This window comes from Alligator mississippiensis, chromosome 2, assembly GCF_030867095.1.
Source record: "Alligator mississippiensis isolate rAllMis1 chromosome 2, rAllMis1, whole genome shotgun sequence".
Taxonomy (NCBI): Eukaryota; Metazoa; Chordata; order Crocodylia; family Alligatoridae; genus Alligator; species Alligator mississippiensis.
The window spans coordinates 84,482,253-84,507,031 of record NC_081825.1 but is presented as its reverse complement, the minus strand read 5'-3'; the positions used below and the strand labels follow the sequence as shown (position 1 = coordinate 84,507,031).

Below are 24,779 nucleotides of genomic sequence, written 5' to 3'. Positions count from 1 at the left end.
TCCACTCCTCCTCCTGTGTCCAGGTGTTTCATAACCTGGTCATAGAAAGAGACTAGATTGGTCAGGCACGATCTGCCCGCCACAAACCCGTGCTGGTTTCCCCTCAGCATAATTTGCCCTGCCGGGCTCTCACAAATGTGAGCCTTGATAATTTTTTCAAAGTCTTTACCAAGCATGGAGGTGAGACTGACAGGTCTATAGTTGCCCGGGTCCTCCTTCCTCCCCTTTTTGAAAATGGGGACCACGTTAGCCCTTTTCCAGTCCTCCAGGACTTGGCCCGTGCGCCACGAGCATTCGAATATTCCCGCCAGTAGCTCTGCAATGATGTCGGCCAGTGCCTTCAGTACCCTCGGATGGAGCTCATCCGGGCCTGCCGACTTAAAGGCATCCAGTTCTTCCAAGTGACTCTGCACCACCTCAGGATCTACGTATGGAAGTCTGGCGCCTTGCTGCTGCCTCTCTACAACCCCAGTGAGAGACTTGTCATGCCCCTCACTTAGGAACACTGAGGCAAAGAACTCGTTGAGGAGTTCAGTCTTGTCCCCCCTGTCTGTCACCAATTGTTTCTGCCCATTTAGCAGGGGTCCTATTCCTCCCTGGGCCTTCCTTTTACTCCCGATATATCAAAAAAACAATTTCTTGTTGTCTTTTACTTGGGTTGCCATCCTCAGCTCCATGGTAGTTTTGGCCCACCTAACTGCCTCCCTACAAGCACGAGCAGAGGAGGTATATTCATCTTTAGTGATGAATGTATATATATCTTCTCCTTTTTTACCACTTACGCTTTGCTCCAGAAGAGAGAGGGAGAAAGGGACTTTTGATTTTTGTAAAACTTTATTATATCAATACTAAAAACAAGTGGTAAATGTGCAAAGGTATTTGGCCCTCTCATGGCCTAAGCATGAATAGGGTGCAATATGTCCTGCTTTGGCTGGGATGGTCCCGTATTTTGTAGGGCAGTTCCGGCTGGTTGGTCAAAATTTAAACAGAAGGCCCAGAACTGCAAGGGCACGGGCCCAGTGTGGCAGGGAGGCAAAGGAGCATGGTGGAAGAGGAAGTTTGCAGCCGGAATAAGGGGAAGAGAGAGCAGTGTGCACGTGGAACCTGGTGTACCTATGTAGAGGAGTGCAGAGTGGAACTGGAGAAAGTGCACATTCCATAATGTTTAATCCAATGCTCGAGTTGTTTTTATCGGTGATGACATTTCCTCTTAATTCCTTCGTGGAGCTTTTTTCTTCCTGACTGGACCAACTGCTCATTTGATGCTTTCATATATTCTGTGGTGATCACCTGCATCAGCTGTTTTATGACTATCATAGAGTTTTGCTCGACTTCCGTTGAACTAACTACTCCCTCTTTCTGACTCGCCTTCTTTTGGAGGTTGCAATATAGTGGTCTTTTATACGAACTACTTCAACACAAGTAGCCCCTACACATTTCCACCAGCTTCTCCAGTCAGATGCAGTTGATGGTTATTTGCTAATCACCATCTAGGCCAGACTAGAACTCCTGTGCTATTGGTGCCACCCCTTCCAGAATGCTGAGGGGTAGGGGTGGAACGTGCTTCAGTCAGATCACTGTTGATTGTTGATACTTTTGTCCCATTTTGTATCAGGTCATTCAGTTGTGAAATGTCTTTGGGAAGTGTTGGCACAAATGCATACATGCTCCCTTCTCTGTTTTCTTGTCCCAGTGCCTGGAGCAGCAGGAGTCTCTTTTGTTTCAGCAAAATGTGGTTGTGAGAGGTGGTGCCCAAATCCATTTTGTTGCCTTGACCATGCACTCCAGCCTCTTGGGTGCCAACTCTTAGGGCCAGACAGTTTGGCACTCAATAACTCCCACTCACAGGGCACACCCTCCAACAAACCCTCCACATGTTATCTTTTAAGAAAGAAGGAGGGTCCTTGGTCTTTTGTGGTTGCCCCTACAAGTAGGTCAAGTTTCCGGTCCTTGGGGCTCCTCCTCCCCTTTATACCCCTTCCACATGCCAACCAGTTCTTACAGAGTAACCAGGCTACAGTCCTTCTCCTGGGAACCCTGGGAAAAATCCGAGTCGCTGCTTCAGTGCTCCTCTGAATGAAGCAATGCTCTCTGGGGCTTCGCCTCATTGAGCCACTCTTGCTTTCCTGTGAGGTTAGGGCATCTCCGGCTGCAGACTCCTCCTAGCCTCCAGCTCACCATTTCTGTTGGCATGGGGCGTGCTTGAATCCGTACCCAGCACAAAGTGATGAATCAGGGTGGCTGCAGTGCTTGTGGTTCTGCTGCCTGCACCACCGCCAATCCTGCAGGTAAGTATTCAGGTGTGTAGGTCCCTGCCACAAATATGCCTGACCTCTGACTGCTGGCAGGACTGCCCCCGGGGACCTCGCTATTCTGGCTGCACTCGCCAAAGTGCACCTGCTGCAACAGTTGTGCACTTCCTTCAGTCTGAACATAATTTACAATTTGCAGTGCTGGCTGTAATGAAGAGAAAAAATAAACAAGTTAGAGAAAAGTAGGCTAAACAAATACCACAAGATGGAGAGTCACTGGCTGAATAGCTGAAAGCAAGGAACAATGATAGATGTATCCATGTGAGAATGGGTGTAGGTTGTAGCCATGTTGGTCTAAGGACATAGGCAGACAAAGTTCCTTGGGTGAATTTGATATCTTTTATTAGACCAACCCAAATAGTTGGAGAATAGTTATTAAGCAAGCTTTCAGGTTAAATACCCTTCAAAAACATTATAATCTGCCTGGCAACTGACTCCCCAGCCCAGCCCCTGGCTTCTTTACTTTTCATTCCATCCAGGAAGAGCACACACCAACTGCTGAAACTTCCTTACCTTGACGAAGGGTTTTTGAACCTGAAAGCTTGCTTAATAACTATTCTCCAAATATTTGGGTTGGTCTAATAAAAGATATCAAATTCACCCAAGGAACTTTGTCTGTCCACGTGAGACTGGCAGGAGTCCTGCAGGGGCCTGTCTTGGGCCCAGGGTGGCTCAACATGTTTATTTCTGACTTGGATGCTGCAATAAATTGCTTCCTAGAAAATCTAAAGAAGATATGAAGCTAGGAGGGATTGAAAATGTGATGAAGGACAGGGGCACAATGCAGAAGGACCCTGGTAGCCTGAAAAGCTAGGTTAGAGCCAACACGATGAAGATCAATGCTGACAAATGCAAGGTGCTGTACCTTGGGCAGAAGAATCAAAAACATAGCAAAACAGGTGATGGTGGATGTACTGAGAAAGATCTGGGAATCTTGGTAGACGACAGACTCAATAGGAGCCTGCAGTGTGATGCAGCTGCCCAAAAGGCAAATAGAGTTTTGGGCTGTAGCAACAAAAGCCCTAGATGAAAGAGACAGGAGGTGAAAGTGCCCGTCCACTCCGGCACTGGTTATGCCTCATCTAGACTGTAGCATGCAATTTTGGGCTCCAAAGTTTGAAAAGGATTGTGGAGAAGTTAGAGAGGGTCCAGAGGCAAAGGAAAAAATGATCAAGTCCTTGAAAGGCAACTCATACAAGGAGAGGCTGGGGGCCTGTGTGAAGGCCCTTTGAAAAGGGATGGGTGCAGGGCCCATTAGACTGGGAAGCCTATGCATAGTGCCCCACAGACTAGACTTAGCCCTTAGTAGCAAAGCTCCCATATTCCGCCATTAAGGGGAGGAGAAAACTAAGTGAAGCTTCCCTTTTCAAGCCTCCTGTAAAGAAAACGTCCATTTTCAACCAGAGAGGGATGTTGTTGTAATCTGGGGGGGCAGGGATGGGGGGGCAACAGGTTAGGTAGGTGTACCCCACACCCACCCTGAGTACCACTCCAATCCCCTTCCCTTGCTCGAACTGCTGCTCTTCTTTCTCCTCCCACCCTCTCCTCCCTGCCTGCTCTGCTGCTCTGCTCTACCTGCTGCTGAGCTGGCCATTCCCTCCCCAGTTTGCTGTATGCCACACACAAAGGCTCCATCTGCCACTTGTGGCACTCACGCCTCAGGTTGGGCATCCCTGTTCTAATCTGTCTCCATCCCCACATCCCTGTGCTGCTACCTCTCAACCACTTCAGAACCCTGCTGATATTTCTCTATTGCCTTGTCCCTGTTCCTCCCTACTGCTGCCTCATACCCATGCTCCTCGTACTCCATAGGCTCATCTCCTTGCTCCTCATACTCCAGAGGCTCATCTCATTGCTCCTTGCACACCATACAGTCATCTTGTCCCTCACACTTCATACACTCATCTCCATGCTCTAGCACTGCATACGCTCATCTCCTTCCTCCTCACACTCCATTTGCTCATCTCCTTGCTCTTCCCACTCCATATACTCAAAACCTTGCTCCTCATACTCCATACGTTCATCCATACTCATTTTCACACCAACAGAAAACTTCTGGCAAGCAATCACTGCTCTTCTGAGGGCAGAGGAAAGCAGAAGTAAAACAGGTAGGGGAAGGTGAAGAGGAGCCAACGTTTATCATATCAAAGCCTTTGTGAGGTCACCATCCACTGCCCAATAGCTTGAGGCCCTCTCCAAGGCCCTGATGATGTCACAGTGGGACACAGCTTGCAGGACTGATGTCCTGACCCCCGCCAGCCCAGCCAAAGCTTGCAGTCATTCCCTCTGAATGCGCTGGATCACCCATTCACGCACTCATGATTCTAGGCACCAATCAGGTAATGCATTAATATAGCACAGGCTTTTGTCTAGGTGACCCTGACTTGTCCAGCTTTGTATATTAGGAGGTCAAAAGGGGCCTGAGGATGAAAGCCAAAGTTCACCCCAACGCATTTAGCAACTAGGTGCAGGTTTTAAATATTGAGGGTGATTGACCACTGGAAGCAGCAACCATTGGAAGCAGCAGTGATGAATTCTTCATTGCTTACTGTCTTCTTACAAACACCAGTGTTTTTTCTGGAAGATGTGTCTTAGGCAAGCACAAGTAACTGCACCCATGACCAGAACAATTGCTGGAAGTGTAGTCCCCATCAAGTCAAGAAGGGTGGCTGTGCCTTAAGGAAACGATCCTTCGGGCACAAAGCAAGACGATCCCTGAGCGAGGCAAAAGAGGGAAAGGGGCCAGGAGGCTTCCCTGGCTGACCAGAGAAATCCAGAGCAGCCTAAGGGACAAAAGGGGAGCACATAAAAAGTGGAAACAGGGAGAGATCACCAAAGATGAATATACCTCCTCTGCTCGTGCTTGTAGGGAGGCAGTTAGACGGGCCAAAGCTACCATGGAGCTGAGGATGGCAACCCAAGTAAAAGACAACAAAAAATTGTTTTTTAGATATATAGGGAGTAAAAGGAAGGCCCAGGGAGGAATAGGACCCCTGCTAAATGGGCAGAAACAATTGGTGACAGACAGGGGGGACAAGGCTGAACTCCTCAATGAGTTCTTTGCCTCAGTGTTCCTAAGTGAGGGGCACGACAAGTCTCTCACTGGGGTTGTAGAGAGGCAGCAGCAAGGCGCCAGACTTCCATGCGTAGACCCTGAAATGGTGCAGAGTCATTTGGAAGAACTGGATGCCTTTAAGTAGGCAGGCCCGGATAAGCTCCATCCGAGGGTGCTGAAGGCACTGGCCGACATCATTGCAGAGCCACTGGTGGGAATATTTTAAAGCTCGTGGCACACGGGCCAAGTCCCGGAGGACTGGAAAAGGGCCAACGTGGTCCCCATTTTCAAAAAGGGGAGGAAGGAGGACCCGGGCAACTATAGACCTGTCAGTCTCACCTCCATCCTTGGCAAAGTCTTTGAAAAAATTATCAAGGCTCACATTTGTGAAAGCCCGGCAGGACAAATTATGCTGAGGGGAAATCAGCACGGGTTCGTGGCAGGCAGATCGTGCCTGACCAATCTAGTTTCTTTTTATGACCAGGTTACGAAACGCCTAGACACAGGAGGAGGGGTGGATGTCATATACTTAGACTTCAGGAAGGCCTTTGATACGGTATCCCACCCCATACTGGTGAACAAGTTAAGAGGCTGTGACTTGGATGACTACATAGTCTGGTGGGTGGCGAATTGGCTGGAGGGTCGCACCCAGAGAGTCGTGGTGGATGGGTCGGTTTCGACCTGGAAGGCTGTGGGCAGTGGGGTCCCGCAGGGCTCGGTCCTTGGACCGATACTCTTTAATGTCTTCATCAGTGACTTGGATGAGGGAGTCAAATGTACTCTGTCCAAGTTTGCAGATGACACAAAGCTATGGGGAGATGTGGACACGCCAGAGGGCAGGGAACAGCTGCAAGCAGATCTGGACAGGTTGGACAAGTGGGCAGAAAACAAAAGGATGCAGTTCAACAAGGAGAAATGCAAAGTGCTGCACCTAGGGAGGAAGAATGTCCAGCACACCTACAGCCTAGGGAATGACCTGCTGGGTGGCACAGAGGTGGAAAGGGATCTTGGAGTCCTAGTGGACTCCAAGATGAACATGAGCCAGCAGTGTGACGAAGCCATCAGAAAAGCCAATGGCACTTTATCGTGCATCAGCAGATGCATGACGAATAGGTCCAAGGAGGTGATACTTCCCCTCTATCGGGCGCTGGTCAGACCGCAGTTGGAGTACTGCATGCAATTCTGGGCGCCACACTTCAAGAAGGATGCGGATAACCTGGAGAGGGTCCAGAGAAGGGCAACTCGTATGGTCAAGGGCCTGCAGACCAAGCCCTACGAGGAGAGACTAGAGAAACTGGATCTTTTCAGCCTCCGCAAGAGAAGGTTGAGAGGCGACCTTGTGGCTGCCTATAAGTTCATCACGGGGGCACAGAAGGGAATTGGTGACTATTTATTCACCAAGGCGCCCCCGTGGGTTACAAGAAATAATGGCCACAAGCTAGCAGAGAGCAGATTTAGACTGGACATTAGGAAGAACTTCTTCACAGTTCGAGTGGCCAAGGTCTGGAACGGGCTCCCAAGGGAGGTGGTGCTCTCCCCTACCCTGGGGGTCTTCAAGAGGAGGTTAGATGAGTATCTAGCTGGGGTCATCTAGACCCAGCACTCTTTCCTGCTTATGCAGGGGGTCGGACTCGATGATCTATTGAGGTCCCTTCCGACCCTAACATCTATGAATCTATGAATCTCCCTTCTCGCTCACTCAGTCCAACACGTTCGTTCCCAAGACACAGGGAATATTCTAAATGCCGCCAGCTCATCCTGCCTTGATCACGCAAAGCCAGAGAAAAACAGGGGCAAATCTTCCTTAGAGGAGCACGCCATGGCACTTTGGTTCTCCACTCATGTACAGTAGAAGTAGGGAGTAACCAGGGCTGCAGTTGGGACCTGGTGCCTAATGGGTTAGCAACAGTCAGGCCCTGGCACTCTCAGGTCTCAAGAGAGAGTCTGGATCTGGTACTTGAAGGCCCAGCAACAGTTTGGGACTGACACCTCAGGCCTTTGCAGTGGTCTGAGCATGGTGCCTTGGTGCTTAGCAACTGCAGGGGTCTGACGCCTCAGGCCTTAGTACAAGTTTAGGCCCGGCCACTTGTTCCTTAGCAACAGCCTGGGGCTGCAGCCTTAGCAACTGTATGGCCTGGTACCTGAGGTCTTGGTAGAGATCAGGGCCTGAAGTCCTCTGCCCTTAACAAGGAGTACTGCAATTTCCCAGAATTGGAAGTGCTTCTCCATTGGCTGCCTTGGACACTAGCCTACAGGGTTGAAGGCTCTTTTCTGTCTCTGTTGTGTCTGGTTCCCATACTTGACTTTGTACAAAGGATATCACTTGATACAGGCTGAGGAGGCATGATCATAGGCTTGCTTCACCTGATCATGGACTGGATGTTACCTTCACTGCTCACAAATCACATCCCCAGCATATGCTCTCAACCTAACTGGGGGCCAGCAGCTGGGGTGGTGGCCAATGCAGGCCCATCAGGCCCACTGCTGTAGCACCTGTAGCTCAGTAGTTCGGGCATAGAGTATTGCAGAGAGAGAGAGAGAGAGCAGCTCTGTCAGACATCCCTGCGTGCTGGGAATGGGGCACGTAAGCTCTCTGTTCACTTTCAGGAGCAGAGAGAGGTTCCAGTACAGGAGCCAGATGGTTGATGTGAAAGCAGGCCCAGAGTATGAAATAAAAGTTGTGGCTGACCTTATCAAAGAACTGTTCTTGATTTGGGAAGGCAAAGTTGTTGTTCAAGCCAAAGAACTTCACAGCTGGCGGCAGGTCACATAGCAGAAACAGGTTGTCCTGGCAGGTATGGAGTAGGGGCCTATGACAGAGGCCATGACCATTTTGATGTGGTTGGCCAGGGCATTGGTCCTGTACACAGGAGCGATAGCAGTTGCCAGTTCTTAATGTTACCAGATTCCCTTTGTTGGGCAGCAGTGTGATGGCTGCTCAGCAGCAACTGGTCAGAAGGATCCTATGTTTGAAGCTGTCCTGGAAGATGGGCAGTGGGTCTGGGCTGAGGAGAGGCCAAAACATCTTGGAGAATTTGATGGGTAATCAGTCAAGGCCTGGTACCTTCCCCATGGCAAGGTCTTCAAATAGCAGCAGTCAGTTTTGCCCAGGGACAGCTTTGAGCTGCTCAGCCTCAGACATGGAGAGTTTGGGGAGGCCCTCATGCAATTGTTGTATGGCCACTGGGCAGGTAGCCTCACCTCTAAACAGCTCCTTGTCGAAGCTAACAGCACGCTCTCAGATCTTGATAGGATCTGTGAGCACCTGGCCCCACTGGGTTGTACAGTGACCGATGATTTCTTTTTCTGTGCACTTTTTCTTTAGGTTGAAAAAGACCCGAGTCATGGCATCAGTGTCTGTGAGTTCTTGGAAGCAGGTTCAAGTTCTTGCACCCTGGATCAAACCCTCTACCAGTTCTCTCAAGCACATTTCCCGGAGCTTGAGACTCTCATAAAGGCTGTGGTCATTATCAGCATCCCTCAAAGTAGCCTTAAGCTCCACAATATGTTCCTCAAGTTCTTGCATATGCTGTGGTGGTCTTGGATTGCCTTGTGTATTCTGTTGGCAGAAAAAGACCTGAGTCACGGCATCAGTGTCTGTGAGTTCTTGGAAGCAGGTTCAAGTTCTTGCACCCTGGGTCAAACCCTCTACCAGTTGCCTGCCTATGTCCTTAGACCGACACAGCTACAAACAAGAACCCTGTACCAGTACTCTTAAGCACTCTTCCTGGAGTCTGAGACTCTCATACAGCCAGTGTGTTAGCACCGCTGTCCACCAGATAATGCTTAGGGAATCATTAAAGCACAGTTAACCCATTAAATGGAGCGTGAATTATGAATGAAGACAACTCTGTGTCCCAAAATCAAAGTTCCACTTCAGTGCAGACAACTCAGCATCATAAAATCCAACAGCTTGGACAACTCGGTGTCCTAAATTCAAAATGCAGGCAACTCCATGTCAGACAACTCAGGTTCCTAAAATCAAAGTCTAACTCAGGGGGTGCCCAACCTTTTTGAATGCGGGGCCAGATCATGAACTTCTTATCACCCAATGGGCCGGCAAGCCATATTCATAGACCTCACAGGAAGTGGTATCGCATCAGGAAGTGATGTCATGTGACCTTTGACACCAAAGAAGTTGCAGAAAGTGACAATGAAATGGGTCTAACCAGTTGAAAACTCTCCTATAGCATCCACCTCTTCCACTGTTCGGGACAGGATACTGAACTAAATGGATCATGGGGCTGACCAAGCATGGCACTTTTTACGGTCTTACATTCAGAAGCTCTTATGACTTTGGCTGAGCTTCCAAACTATGGCTGAGATTTGCAAAAAGGGGTACACAGGCATGTTACAAAGTTGCCATAAAAGATTTGGAGCCCTCTAAATCCCATTCATTTTAATAGAAGTTGGCCTTTTGACTCAGCTTTGAAAATCTCAGCCCAAGGTGCCAACCTAATAAGTCAAAATATATTTTGCATTTCTATGCAGTGCATCTATGTGGGGCTCTCCAAGCATTTTACAAACATTAAATGAACCTCAGGATATCCCTGCTTTTCAGAAGAAATGTGGTGGTGAGCACATTCTTGGAACATCTCTCACTCTCTCTGTGTGTGATCTGCTTCTACTGTCCTTGGACCACTCTAGAAGAATCCCCACTGCCTCATTTCCAGTTCAGAGCAGGTAAAAGTGTAAATGGGTAGGAAAGCCTTATTTTTTGGCAGCAGGTTTGAGTGGCTTGAAGCTAGTGAAGATGTACCCACAATTAGTCACTGACTAGAGTGGGAACACAGTTTCCCTCACTTATTAACATGGCTCCAAGGCCCTGCACTGTCTCTGCCTACATGTTTTTCTCAAGTCCTCTTGCTTTCCTAAATCTCATGAGATTAGAGGATTCCCATCATGCCTCCTGGACTGCCATCACCGGATTGCTGTCCTGGTTCTAAGGTTGTGCTTCTGCCTCTTTTGTGGCCTCTTTTAGGCTGCACACTTAGAACTCCGGCTTTTCCTTTCTGCTCATTTTGCTGAATTGTGATTATTCCCACGGGGCCTGAATTTAGTTCAGTGGCTATGATTCTGCTTTCTCATACAGAGGCAATGACTCTCACAAAGTATGGCATATTTTAGTAGAATAAAAACATTTTGAAGGTGACACAGAAAGCAATAAGCAGTTTTTACTCACATGAGCTTACCAGGTATCAACCACCTGCTACTTGGGTTCCTGGCAGGTACAGACACAAGTTTATTAGCACATTGTTCCAGAGTGAGTCTCTGTGCCATAGCCTACATCAGGTCTCAGATCTAGGGAGCCTGGCCCCTCCCCAGCCATAGGCAGGTCATGTTATACCAATCTGCTGGCTGGGGCAGACCCGGCTGGGCTCTTCCCATTCCCAGAAGCATGTGGGAAGCCAACTTCAGCTGCATATCACTTTTCCTGGCCGGTGCTGACCCAACTGGGTCCGTCCCACCCAGAGCAGCATGCGGCTGAAGCCGGCTTCTCATGAGCTGCTGGGGATGGGAGGAGCCCGACCAGGTCGGCACCAGCCAGCAGAAGTGGTGGCAGAGCTGTGTGCCACTCAGGATGGGACGAGCCCGGCCAGAGCGGCAGGGGCTCAGCTGCATTTTCCCCCTACCTGCTCCGGTCAGTCCCAAGTGGCACATGGCTCCACTGCCGCTTCTGCTGGCTGGTGTCGACCTGTCCAGGCTCCTCCCATCCCCAGCAGCATGTGGGAATCTGGCTCCAGCTGCATGCTGCTCCAGATGGGACAGACCTGCCCGGGTCAGCACCAGCCAACAGAGGCAGCAGCGGAGCCGTGTGCTGCTCGGAACTGACCAGTGCAGGTAGGGGGAAAGCCTGCTGCTCCAGCTGGGCTCATCCTGTCCTGAGCGGCACATAGCTACTCCTCTTCCCATATGCACTGTGTCCACAACGTCAAGCTGCTGCAGTGCGTGTGGGAACCTTGTCCCTTCCCCAGCCCTTCAGCAGCCATTAGGAATCTGCTGAGGGGCTGGAGGAGGGACAAGGGGTGGGAACGAAAGTAAACAGTGTTTACTTTCATTTCCTGTTGCAGCACCGTGGGCCACAGAAAACGGCTTGGCAGGCCGCATGTTGGACAAGCCTGTATTACTGTAACAGGTATTCACTCTGGGCCGATCTAAATGTGGCCCACACACCTGTTCCTGGGGCAACCACCCGCCTTCTCGCTGCCATGCCTTGCTGTTAATTGATTAATTGATGTTAATTAGCAGGAGGCTACCCTTGTACCGCCCTGCTGCCAGGGGGTGCTATCTGTGGCTCTGTTGCCTCCCCTACACCACAGCCCACGCCTTGCCGATGGAATAGACGTTATGTCCCAGCCTTATTACAATCTGGCCCCTTTTTGTCCTCTCTGGGCCTTCCTTCCTTTGATACGCACCCTCTCTGGCACTAGGGCTCTCCCTGGCCCTATCTTACTATGTGCCCTCTTCTCTGGGGCCTCTCTCAGTGATACTGCCCTCTCTCAGGGCCTTCTCAGTAACGCCGCCCTCTCTCCAGGGCCTTCTCAGTAACGCCGCCCTCTCTCCAGGGCTCACCACGCCCCCACTAGAAGCCGCCCCTCTCTGGGGCTTCTCACAATGCTGCCCCCTTCTCTGGGCTTTGCCACAATGCTGCCCTCTCACTGGCGCTGGGGTCCCCACACTGCTGTGGGTCCCCTATGAGGCCTCCTCCATCCCCTGATAGCCTCACCCAAACCACCGGTTACAAACAGCAATACAAACACAAGCCCCTGGGCTATAACACAAGCAGAAGCCGCCCGGCTATAATCATGCTCAAGCCTACCGGGGTTCTTCATCCGGCAGCAGTGTCAGACGTTGCTCCTGCCTTAGGCTTCTCCTCTCTTCCATGACCGAGAGATCCTTCTTCCTTGGCTGCTGGTAGGGAACTCCCTCCGGCCCCAGCACCTAGGGCTTATAAGGGAGCCAGGCCCTGCCCCTTCTGGTCAGCTGACCTCCTCTGGTTGTCCTGGCAACCAACAGCTGGGCTCCTTATTCACTGCTAGGGCTCCCTCCCTAGCAGTTTCCCCTCTTTAGGAGCAGGGCACCTCAGTGCTTTGCGATAATTACACAATAATCACACAATAAATTTGGACCAGCCAGACATGCAAAGTAAGACTGGCAACAAATGCAAAGTAATTATCATACAACTAACTGATTAATCATGCAATAAATTTAGATTATCCATCCATACAAAGTAGTTATTACACAATAAAATTACAATCCAGCTATAAAAATGGCCAACCAGTTATAAAGCTAGTGCTTGAATCTGTGTAACAACTCTATACCTGGTTTCTCTCCAGCTTTAATTTGAACTTGTTACAGGGCCCTAATGTGCTTTCTCAGCTAAGAGACCCAATCAGCTGACTGGTGCTCCCAAACTCAGGAAGGCACTGGAGTCTTGAAAAGCTCTGGTCTGTTCCCAAGGATGGGAATGCTGGCCACATGTTCTAGGCATGATGGGAAACTGCTACAAAGTTATTACACATATTTTGTGCAAAAACTTTGTGGCTTATTCCCTGATTTATCACACCATTAACTGAATGAATGTGTTGTCACGTCAATACTTAAGGCACGATTAGTGAATTAATCACGTTTCTAAATGTAACATGTCAGGGGCCAAAGAGACAATAAAAACAGTCCAACAGACAGACAGATCAGACAGTTTTCATTGTCTGTTTGACAATATTTTAGTCAAACTCCACTTATCTCATAACGCTTTTAACCCATTTCATCCCACTTTAAGTAATGGATCAAATTGTTTTTAGTCAAGATATGCTCTGTTTATACAGAGCTTCACTCCAGGATTCCTTGGTGGATTTTTAAAACAATTTTGAGGTATCATTTTGGATAGTGAAAGGAGAGTAATAGGTAGCTTCTGTTGATATCATTGCCCATTAGAATTTTCTGCAATGAAGTAATAGTCTGAATCCTTATGGAACTGATCTGGAAATCTTCAAAAATCATTTCTTCCTCTGTGATTCTGAAATAAAGAGTTGTTAAGGGCAGCCTGTTTCTCAGAGCAAAACTTAATGAGTCAGTGTCCTTGTTCATTGATCTCTTCCAATCCACATCTTGCCATTACATTTCGATCAAATCCTCTTCCCACACTGTAGCACTTGAAATTCTCAGTAATTAGCAGCACATCTTATTTTGGCACAGCATCAATGAAATCCTTTAGTTGGCCATAGAACACAACAATTTTATCATCCTTGGCTGCTGAAGCTGATATATTGGCTTGAATAGTATTCAGATTTACTGAAGCTTCTTTTGAGGCAAATTGAAATAAGCCTGGCACTGTCCAGATTTTATCTGAATTGAAAGGGAGATGAATCTTTATTCAACATAAATACCAATCCTTTCTCAGCTCTCTTTCTCACTTTTTGCCAGCTGGACTTCAAGATGCCCCTTTTCTGGAAATATTTCAATGGTAAGACTGTGTTTTGCTATTTATTGCTTAACTGACTTTTTTATTTTTAAACAGCAAGATCTTGAAAAGTGTCCTACCAGCAATTATAGTATCAGATCATTGGGACATCAGTTTTTAGACACTGTTAATATATATATATATATATATATATATATATATATATATATATATATATTAATTCAGGAGAGAGATGGGAGAAGGCACATGAGGAAGATTTTGGAAGCTGAGGTGAAGGGTATCAGACTCAAGGTAGACCAAGGCAACCATGGGAAGTTAACATAAAAACTGATCTGGAAATGATAGGTGAAGATGCAACAAGGTGGAAGGAAACTGTCATCCTCAGAGAGCAGATTTTATTTGTGGAATTATTGACAATTTTACAGGAAAAGTTCATAGTCTCATTCATAAAGCTGCTCTACAAGAAGTAAGCAGAACATATTTATGAGAATATATACTTTACATTTATTTTCAAGAAGATGGTTCATATTGGATAAAAGGAAGCAGGCTATGAGGAGTAAATTTGTGTTTTTTACAGAGAGTGAGTCAAACTCATGATCAGCTGGCGTCACCTGTGTATTAGTTGCTTGGAAAAGTAACACCTGTATCATTCAGGATTCCATGGCAAATTATTCTTCTTTTCAGGATTTAAAAACTCTCAAATCAGCCATCAGCAAGTTTCTTTTATATGTTTCACTCCCTTGTGAAGAATCTACTTGCAAAAAGTAGTTGAATTTAGCAAACAGGAGGAAATACCAATCTTTCTAGCTAGACCTCACTATGCTAAAAAAAGAAAATCACCTTTAGCTGTTTCCCCTGACTGCCTTTCTCTTATCACTTGTTCTTCTACAAGATGTGGTCCTTTGACCTTTTGGATTGTCTGCCCAGAGTTGTAATTAGATTTCTGCCCTCACATACACGTTTCCAGTTCCTGAATCAGGTATGCACATCTGAAGAAAATTTGGCCTTGAATAGAGCAAAAGAAATAAAATATGTAAAAATTCATAATATGGAAGAGACAGTGACAAGAATCCATTCCAAATAAAAGTCAAACTAGTTGCACAGATAGCTACTAATTGCATTTATAAAGGATCTTCAAATACTGAAACCAAATTAACTAAATTCAGATTAATAACCTTGTCTTTATATGGCAAATTGCACTAAGCACTATCATAGTGTATTTAATTTGATTCTTCAGGCTTTCCCTGGGGCCTTACTGAAGTTGTGTTTGCTGTTCTGGGACTAGCAGAGTAATATGCAAGGAGAGGTAGTGAGCTCTCAGCTCAGATGTGAACCTGTTTTTCTGAAATGCTAGTAAAGCAAAACAAGGAATGAATATTAAAATGTGGGTGTCAGGAACATGGAATGGCTTATAGCTAAACGGTTAATTTCGTACAAAATAAATTTCAACAACTGACATCTCTGCCCTTCTGCAATCAGGGTTTGATGTTGCAAAGTAGAGTGCTGTATCCCCAACCTAGCAATCGATTAGTGTGGAAAACTCCCATTGATTTCAATAGGCATTCCATGTATATTAAAAATGCAGAGCTATGCTTATTACAGAAACTCAGCAGGGGAACACCATTCAATTTTAAGGAAGAAGATGAAGAGAGAAGTAATGAAAATAAGATGGTGCCTAATGTTAGTTTAAAATCTCATTCTTGGTTCTTTCTGGATACAATCCAATTTCCAGTGAAGCCAACTGGCTGGCTTCAGCTACGCTGATCAACTGACCCCTTAGAAGAACAGAACCTAACTCTAGTAATCCAAGTAAAGCAAATATTATATCTGAAATCTGTTCATATCTACTGGAGACATTCACTATGATCAAAGTCTATGGGATCTGCCCAGACTGGTCTTCACTGAAGCCTGTGGGAAAGTGCATATTTCATAAACTTAACATATGCTCAATCAGTAGGATCAGGGCTACCATGCACTATTTGAAGGACTGGGCCATGATCCCAGAAAAGCAAGAGGCTTCTGGTTTTCAAATATAGTTGATTCATTCTGAAAGATTCAAACATAACATATAACATGTTTGATATTATAATATTCATTATTTTTGCTTTATAAAAGATTTTGTAAAATCATTCTTCTTATACCGTAACTGAAAACTGTGTTTTATGTCTTCACTGACGTATATATTTTGAAAACATGTATTTTTCAGAGTAGGGAACAATTCCATACAAGTTTATTAAGTGAATTTGATTTTAAAGGTGTACTCAGATAAATTTCAGACTCTTCCCATTACTCAAAATCATACTTAGGCACCTGTTGGTTTCTAGAGTTCTTTTAAAGTTATTCCATATAAAGTAATGTATCCTATAAAAAGAATACTGTTTTATCCCAGGACTCTGAACCTGTGAAAGAAACAATTTGATTAAATGGCAGTACTATAAGATGATTTAATATGACAATCCTCCAATATGTGAGTAATGCTTAGTGTATTCTACAAAGTATTTTATTTCATTATTAAAAAGGAGAAAAGACCCAAAGAAACCAAAAGAAGATTTGAGTAATGACTAACTGTTGGATTAGGTCCAACATATATATTTTAACTTCAGTGTTAATCCTAGACTAAAAATCGCAAGACTTCCAGTTTCCTGTGTTATGACTGTAAGAGAAGTTCCATGATTTTGATCACTTTTCAGGGAAATATAGCAGTGAAGAGCATATGGCTATGTACATTTCAGGCATCTTAAGTGAGCACATGTGCACCCTAATCATATTTACTTGGTTATGCGAGTTAATAAATGTACAGCCTGAATTGGTTATGAAGTTGACAAATACATAGTATTCACAGATCATTTTTTTGTGTATAGCTAATGAAGGAAGAAGGAAAAGGCAAGAAGGTTAACAATTTAGATAAATCACTGTCAAAATTAGGTTAGTTAAGCTCCTACAAGAAAATTAGTTAAATGTCCTTTGAATTGGGGCTATTTTATCTATAGATCAACATACTTTATGTAGAGTAAAAGCTGAATTTTCCTAAGATAATAAATAATGTGATGGAAAAATGGATGTCTCCAGTTTTATTTTCTGGAAATTTATAATGCTTTGCCTTTTGTCAGAAGGGTCATCTTCATTTTTTAAATGGAAACATTTCTTTTTTGTCACCTGGTAGAAAATAGTGAACTATAGGGCATGTTTGTTAAAAAAAAAGTGGTTTTCATTCTAATGTATTTTTAAAAAAAGACCACAAAGGTTACTTTGTGAATAGCCTAATATGAAATGCATAAAAAGACTAAAAACATAATCAACATTTTTTTTAAGAAAGCATGTTTTCCAGTTAAATGGTACATTTTATAAGAGAGTGAACATTTAACCATCTTAATCCATTTGCATTCTGTTGAGATAAGTTATCAGGAGTTCAGTAATTGAATTTCTTTCTAATTTATATAGAGTCTGCCTGCAGGGGACACATTAACTGCTAGACCCAAGATTACATAAACTTTAAAATGTTCTGCTAGAAATCAAATAGCAGCAAGCCAAAACAAACAGCATATACCATTGTTTTAAGCTAACTGTATTTTAAGTTCATTTGTTGAAAGTTTATTCTTGGAATCAAACTTTCTCAGTTTACTATACTGCGATATAACTATGTTGAAATTTATATCAAAATTGTATGGACAGGTCAATGCATGTTGTTTTCTGAATTGGAATAATTAATTTGTAGCTCTGCATGCCACAGCTACAATCCTGGGCCTGGAAAACTATTGTTGAGGTAGACTGTTTATCTGTCTAGTTAGAATTAACATGAATTCTGTATGGGGAGTGGGCTTGTAACTCCAAACTTTTGTAAACTAAATTTGATTTGAGATTTTTTATGTGGAAATGTAAACATGATTACAAGGAAAAGGGGAATATCTACAGTACTTTAATCCAAGAACAATCAAATAAAAATGAATTGGTTCATAAATCTTTTAACACACAGGGCTAGATTCTCAGATGGTGTAACATCACTAGGATTATGCTAAATAAACCAGTTCTAGATCTATCCTTGGTTTCTAAGGAGCAGCTGCTAGGTTAGTACCAGGCTGGCATCTCAGCTTTTTGACAGTTCCCAATGATCTGAAGATCAACTTCCTTTTTTATTTTCATACAACTAATTTGGGAATGATCCCAGTGAAAGCCTGAAGACTGTCTTCTTGGCAGTGATGTATGTGAGAGCATTCTCCCAACTACCAGGGGGGTAGTGATTTTAGTAGATATTGTAAGCTAAGTCTGTTTGGATTTGATGAACGCTTTTACAAGAATAAGCTCATTGCTTTCAGCAAAACTGAGGAGCACTATTTAACTGTCAAAAGCAGCATGTAGCAAGGGGAACCCCCACCCAGCATAAGTGTGTATCTAATGTGGTACAGTCAGCTTTGAGCACTTTATGCTATTGATCTGCTCTGTATTTCCCAATCATTAAGTGAAGCCTTTCTAGGAATAAAAGTCCCAGCATTACTTGTCTCTGTTTCTGTGTTTGACAAATCATTGCAATAGAGATAGGAAGTCCAGTGCAAAAAGACCAGAAGTCAGGAAAGGTGAGATGAAGGACTGCTCCTACCACATGTCCTGTGCTTTCGGTCTACAGGAAGGGACAAGTAAGGAGGCAGGCTTAGCCTCAAGCCCTGAAGTTCAGCAGAATTTCTACAGTCAAGCAGGAGTTAGGAGTCAAAAGTGCATCTACACGTGTGCCATACTGAGCAGTCATTATTGGGACTGGGCAGTCCCAGCGCCGCATGGGCAGTTTCCAGTGCTACTGCACAGTAGCATTGGCATCACGGTTCATGCCCGCTGATACTACATCACCATAGCGATGAGCTACGATAATGTAGCATCTCATGTAGCTGTGCCCAAACTTAGGGGTTTTCAATGCAGATGGCCAGTTGGCACATGCTTGATAATGACCTCATGGTAAAACCTAACTTTCAGTGCAGGCTCTGTTGTTGTTTGCCTTGGTCTGATGCATCACAGCTATAGCCTGCTTCTGACTCTAGGTTCAGAAAAATATATATAATATGACCATATGCATAGTAGAGACACTGTCCCTCTATGATTGATTTATATTAAAGTATCTGTGTCCTTAATATGCCAGCACTCTTTCTAAAGGCAATGTCTATCTCTGGTGATACTTCTAGATTATTCTATATGTTCAAGATCTGTTTATAGCATAAATCTGCCAATTTTGTGCCACAGAAATTCAGTGAAGTGTGGAAACTGAAAGGTACTATGTTATAGCTAGAAGAACATTTTGCATAGTAATCACCTTCAGGAACAGAAATATCAGGTAAATATGACCTAGTATAAAGGACTGTGAAACCCACAAGTAAACTAAATTGTTGCAAAAAAGTAAACTAAATTAGGTCTGTTCAATTGTTATTGATGAGTTGGTTTATCATTGATTGTTGAAGGATTGCAAGTGATGAATCCTTTAAAAAGTTATCAAAAGTAACACTGGGAAAATAAAGCTTTATATCAGATGTTATAGAGATCTCATTGTTTATATACAATAAATTAAACTGATTTGTTCTTTAAATTTTTGTTGGTGTCACAATCCATAACACAAAATGACTGATTAGTGAATGGATTAGACTTGACAATATAGCACCTTATTTTTTCAGATCAGTGCCCTGAACATTACTTATTAAACTTATTCAGCTCAGCTTTGCTTTTCACATTATTAAATTACCATTCATTTAGAGTCCTGCTGGAGCTAATATACTACATAAAGCAGCTTGTAGATCTTTGTTAAATAATTATTCATTATTCATCTATTTTTATTCTTGCTATTTTCTCATCAACAGTTGTTTTTTTAAATTCTCAGCTTCAAACCATTTGTTTAGTCTGGCCAACCTATTTGAATCAAGATCTAAATCACTGAATTATTAGGTTTATTTCTCCTCTTATTTCTCATTTACACTAATGAACAGGTAGTATATCTAGTTAAACCAAAGAAGTTAAAGCACCCCAAAATAGTGTGAGATGAGCACATTTTCTTTTTTAACTTTATTTAATAACAAATCCAACTTATCAAATAACAAATTTAACATTTAAAAATATCTCCAATTCCCTAAAATATACATAAAGACAGAAATTATCTTCCATCACCAGTGCTCTCTTAACCCAAGTCAGTGTCCACAGGACTCTTATATTTGTTCCTTCTCTTCCTTTCCATCTCGGACAGTTCCTGTATCTTTCAGTCAATGTTAAGTTCTTGCGTTTTAATCTCTCCATATTATAATTCACCCCCTCCTTTTCTTCAGACTATCCATAATAAAATCTATATCTTCTACTCATCTCTGCTTTTAAATTCTGAACTTATTCCAAATTTGTTCTTAATTACTAAAACTTGCATTTTCCTACAATATTCAAAGAAGTGTTTCAAACTTTCTGGTTTGGAGGCAGGAAAAGATCCTTTCTTAGCAGACTTCAAGAATTTCCACAAAGCTTCTAAGAGAGTATCTGTTTTTGTTCTCTCCTTATCAAGAACACTGACTTGATAAGATTATTTTTCCATTACTAAAATATCTTGAAAGTTTGAAACCTGTCAGTAATTTTAGAGGTCTCTCTTAAGCTTTTGCAAATGTACTTCTTGCAGCTAGTAGAAGATGAGAGATCAATTCCTTATGAATCTTATAAGTTTCCAGAGTTCTCAGGAAAGAACACTAATGAAGAACCTGATAGCTCACATCCTGTTATTTCCCTTACCATGTCTTCAACCTTCTTCTAGAACAGTCTGATTCTGGGACATGTCCAACATATGTAGTAGAATCCTCCCAACTGATCACACTCCCACCCAACATTTTCCTTTTCCTGTACCATAAATATGTTTAATTTTAAATGGCGTGAGATAGCATCTATATATATGCTGTGACTTCAATGAGCTAAGAAGATTAGTAGGAGAGGCATTGGAGTCTCAGAGCTTCAATGAGATGGGAGTCCAAGACGGGTGGTTGTTCCTCAAGGAGACAATCGTCCGAGCTCAAAGGGAGTCAGTCCTAATGCGTACCAAGTGGGGCAGGAGTGCTAAAAAGCCCTCATGGCTCAGCAAATGCATCCAGGAATGCCTGAAGGCAAAAAAGGAGGTGTACAAGCAGTGGAAGCAAGGGGCTATCTCACCAAGGAGGATTACATCTTCGTTGCTCGTCACTGCAGGAAGGCTGTTAGGAAGGCCAAGGCAGAGATGGAGCTAGGGCTAGCGACCAGAATTAGGGATAACAAAACTTTTTTTTCAAATACATAGGGAGTAAGAAGGCATGGGGTAACATAGGGCCCCTACAGGACAGGTTTGGCAATCTGGTGATTGCAGCAAATGAAAAAGCTGACCTCTTTAATGAATTTTTTGCTTTCATATTTCTGAACAGGGACCGGGACATCTCCCCCACTAGGATTACGGACAGACCCAGGGAAGGCACCACCATGCCTAGGGTCAGGGACAACCTAGTTAGGGAACTTTTGGAGGGGCTGGACGTGTTTAAACCAGCAGGTTCAGATGCTCTTCACCTGAGGGTGCTGAGGGAATTGGCAGGGGTCATAGCAGGGCCCCTGGCACAGCTTTATGAGCATTCATGGGGTTCTGGCCAGGTACTAGAGAATTGGAAAAGGGCCAATGTGGTCCGCATTTACAAGAAGGGGAGGAAAGAGGACCCTGGCAATTATAGGCCAGTCAGTCTTACCTAGGTCCTTGGGAAGACCTTTGAGAAAATTATCAAGGAACACATCTGCAAGGGCCCAGCAGGGGAGGTAACCAGGGGCAACCAATATGGGTTCATTGAGGGAAGATTCTGCCTGACTAACCTGGTTTCCTTTTATGATCAGGTCACAAAGTCCCCTGCATTCTCTTAAAAAACCTTGGTGACTCTTGCATTTATGCCTACACAGCCAGATGGGTGGCAAATTGGCTTGATGGTAACAGCCAGAGAGAGGTGGTGTATGGGGCATTTTCAGCCTGGAGGGATGTGGGCAGTGGAGTCCCCCAGGGCTCGGTTCTGGGGCCTGTACTGTTCAACATTTATATCAGAGATCTGGATGTGGGTGTGGAAAACACACTGTCCAAATTTGCTGATGACGCTAAGATGTGGGGTGAGGTGGGCATGCTGGAGGGGAGGGACAGAATCCAGCTGGATCTAGACAGGTTACAGAGGTGAGGAGATGAGAATAGGATGGTATTCAATGCAGAAAAGTGCAGGGTACTGCATCTAGGGAGAAGGAACCAGCAACACACCTATAGGCTGGGGAACACCTTTCTTGTCAACACAGAGACAGAAAGCAATCTTGGAGTCATTGTTAACTCCAGGATGAACATGAGCTGCCAATCTGAGGAAGTGGTCAGTAAAGCTAACTGCACCTTGTCGTGCATCTACAGATGCATCACAAGCAGGTCTAGGGAGGTGATCCTTCCCCTCTATGCAGCATTAGTCAGACCACAGTTGGAGTACTGCGTCCAGTTCTGGGTGCCGTACTTCAAGAGGGATGTGGTTAGCTTGAGAGGGTCCAGAGGAGGGCCAATCACATGGTCCGGGGGCAGCAGGTCAGACCCTATGAAAAGAGGCTAAAGGGCCTGAATCTATTCAGCCTCCACAAGAGAAGGCTGATAGGGGATCTGGTGGCCATTTACAGACTCACCAGGTGGGGCCAGTAGAAACTGGGTGAGGCTCTGTTCCCCCGGGCACTACCAGGGGTTACTAGGAATAATGGCCACAAATTGTTAGAGAGAAGGTTCAGGCTGGACATCAGGAGGCATTACTTTATCATTAGGACTGCCACGCTCTCGAATGGACTTCCAAAGGGGGTGGTTCTCCTTTCCTACCTTGGGGGTCTTCAAAAGGAGGCTGGATAGATATTTGGCTGGGGTGTTATGACCCCAGCACTTGTTCCTGCCTGGGGCAGGGGGTTGGACCTGATAATCTGTTTAGGTCCCTTCTGACCCTAAGCACTATGCTACTATGATACTATGATATATAGGATTTTAACATCATTTCCTTTTATTATTATGCAGATAGATATGTGAGGATCATTGTTGCAGATGGCCTCCCATTCTTCAGCACTAATTTCTGATCCAAAGTCAATAGCCCATTTTGTCATATGCAATGTTTAGAAATCATTATTTTTAGGGTAACTGTTAATATCTATGAGATATACTGAGAACTTCAACATTCTTTGAAATAGACTGAAATTAATAGAAGATGGGGACCAACTCCCTTCCTATGTTGCATCACTGACATTATGAGAAAGTTTGCCTGTTTCTAGACCATAAGAGCTCTGTTGGCAGTAGCTCTGGTGTCTGTAGGGTCTTCCAAGAAGACAGTTTGATAACAAAGGGTCAGACTAAGAACTAATCTTCTGGCTGGGAGTTGAGCATAATATTAGCATCCTTATCCTATAAAATGCAATTGGTAAGAAGCTATCATATATGCCCTAGAACAGCGAGGGCAATGTTTTTGGTAGACACACCACAAGGTAAGCCTCACCCTTCCCCCTACCCTGAGTGCCATTCCCATTCCCTTCTCTGCCCAGTCAGTTGCTCTGTTTTCTGCTCCCTGCCCTATCTGCTACTGTGTTCCCTGCTCCCTCCCCAGCGTAATGTGTGTCACACACAGAAGTTGCCCATATCACGTGTTGTCCACCCCTGCCTTAGAAAAACATAAATTATAGCACAGATAAATGATCTCAAATATGCAAAAAAAAAATGGTGAAGCAGCTAAAAGAACTCATATGCACATGGCAGTCTGGCAAGAAATAAGATGTCTGGGAAGGTTCCCACAGAATTCTGCAAATCCACATTTTGTTTTTCACTGGAGCTTAGGCTACAAGGTATTAAGTAGGAATTGGCTTTATCCTGAGAGATACCATGTTTTTAGTAGTTCCTGGGTTATGGGCCATTAGTGAATGAATCTTTCTATGCGTAAAAGGAAAGAACACAATATATACAATTAAAATTAAGCTAGAAGACAGCAATGATAAACTAGGGAAGGAAGATGGGTGGATACCAAAAAATAGAGAATGAGAGCCTTTATGACAGAAGTAATGACCAAGGATTGAGTTTAATAATATAAATGGCATTTTAAGACTGTTGCATAAAGAATATAAGAGGTTGATACCAAGCAGGAGACCATCAGTGATATGATAAAGAGCACTGCAAAAGAGTGCAAAGGAATAAGTCCAAGTGTGAAGAAAAAGGGTTGATTTAATGAAAACTATAAACAAACCATTAATGATAAATGGTTGGCAGTATTCACAGGAGGATTTGGGGGGCAAGAACCGTAGGAATGCCTTCAGAACTGGAATCAGTTTCACATTTAGAAATATAAGCCAAAAAATGCCAAAAGATCAGTGAAACAATGCAAGAGACAATACTTCCATGGCTTGGTGGAGATGATGGAGCAGGGTAAAAGTACTTATTGGTTAAGTGCAGATATTTGGGGAGAGGTTAGAATGTATTAAAAATGGCTACCTGATCTAAGGTAAGTCAGGATGGTGGGGACTAGCAGGGAAGAGGGGGCTGGGGGGCAAGCAGGCTTGAGGTGGGCTTGGGGGACTGCAGGGGGAATGGGGGAGCAAGCAGGATCTGTGGGAGTGACTGGGGGAATTAAGAGTTCAGGTGGCATCCACAGAGGATCATGGGCCAGGCAGGAAACATGGGAGTGATCAAGGTGGCAGGCAGTGTCTGCAGGAGGGATCAGGGTGATTGGGGTGGCAGGCAGGATCTGTGGGAGCAATCAGGATGGCAGAAGAGTTCCATGGAGGGTTTGGGGGGAACAAGGGTGCAGGTGGCATTTGCAGAAGTGGCTGTGTTGGAAGCTGGGATTTTCAGGAGGGACTGGGGGGAACAGGGGTGCAAGTGGTGTCCACAGGAGGATTGGGGGGCAATTAGGATCTACAGGGGTACAGGAAAAATTGAGGTGGCAGGTGGGATCTGAAGGAGTGATCGGGGGGATTGGGGGTGCAGGTAGTGTCTGTA

At 44.6% G+C, this 24,779-nt stretch overlaps 1 long non-coding RNA gene across 1 annotated transcript; it reads right to left on the bottom strand.

Moving 5' to 3' along the window:
• Positions 1 to 849: 849 nt before the first annotated feature.
• On the bottom strand, positions 850 to 12,280 carry LOC132248333 (uncharacterized). Its single transcript, XR_009459507.1, has 3 exons — positions 12,188 to 12,280; positions 8,057 to 8,926; positions 850 to 2,457 (listed from the first exon to the last, which is right to left on the bottom strand). It is a non-coding gene; the product is annotated as an uncharacterized LOC132248333 (long non-coding RNA).
• Between the last annotated feature and the right edge of the window lie 12,499 nt (positions 12,281 to 24,779).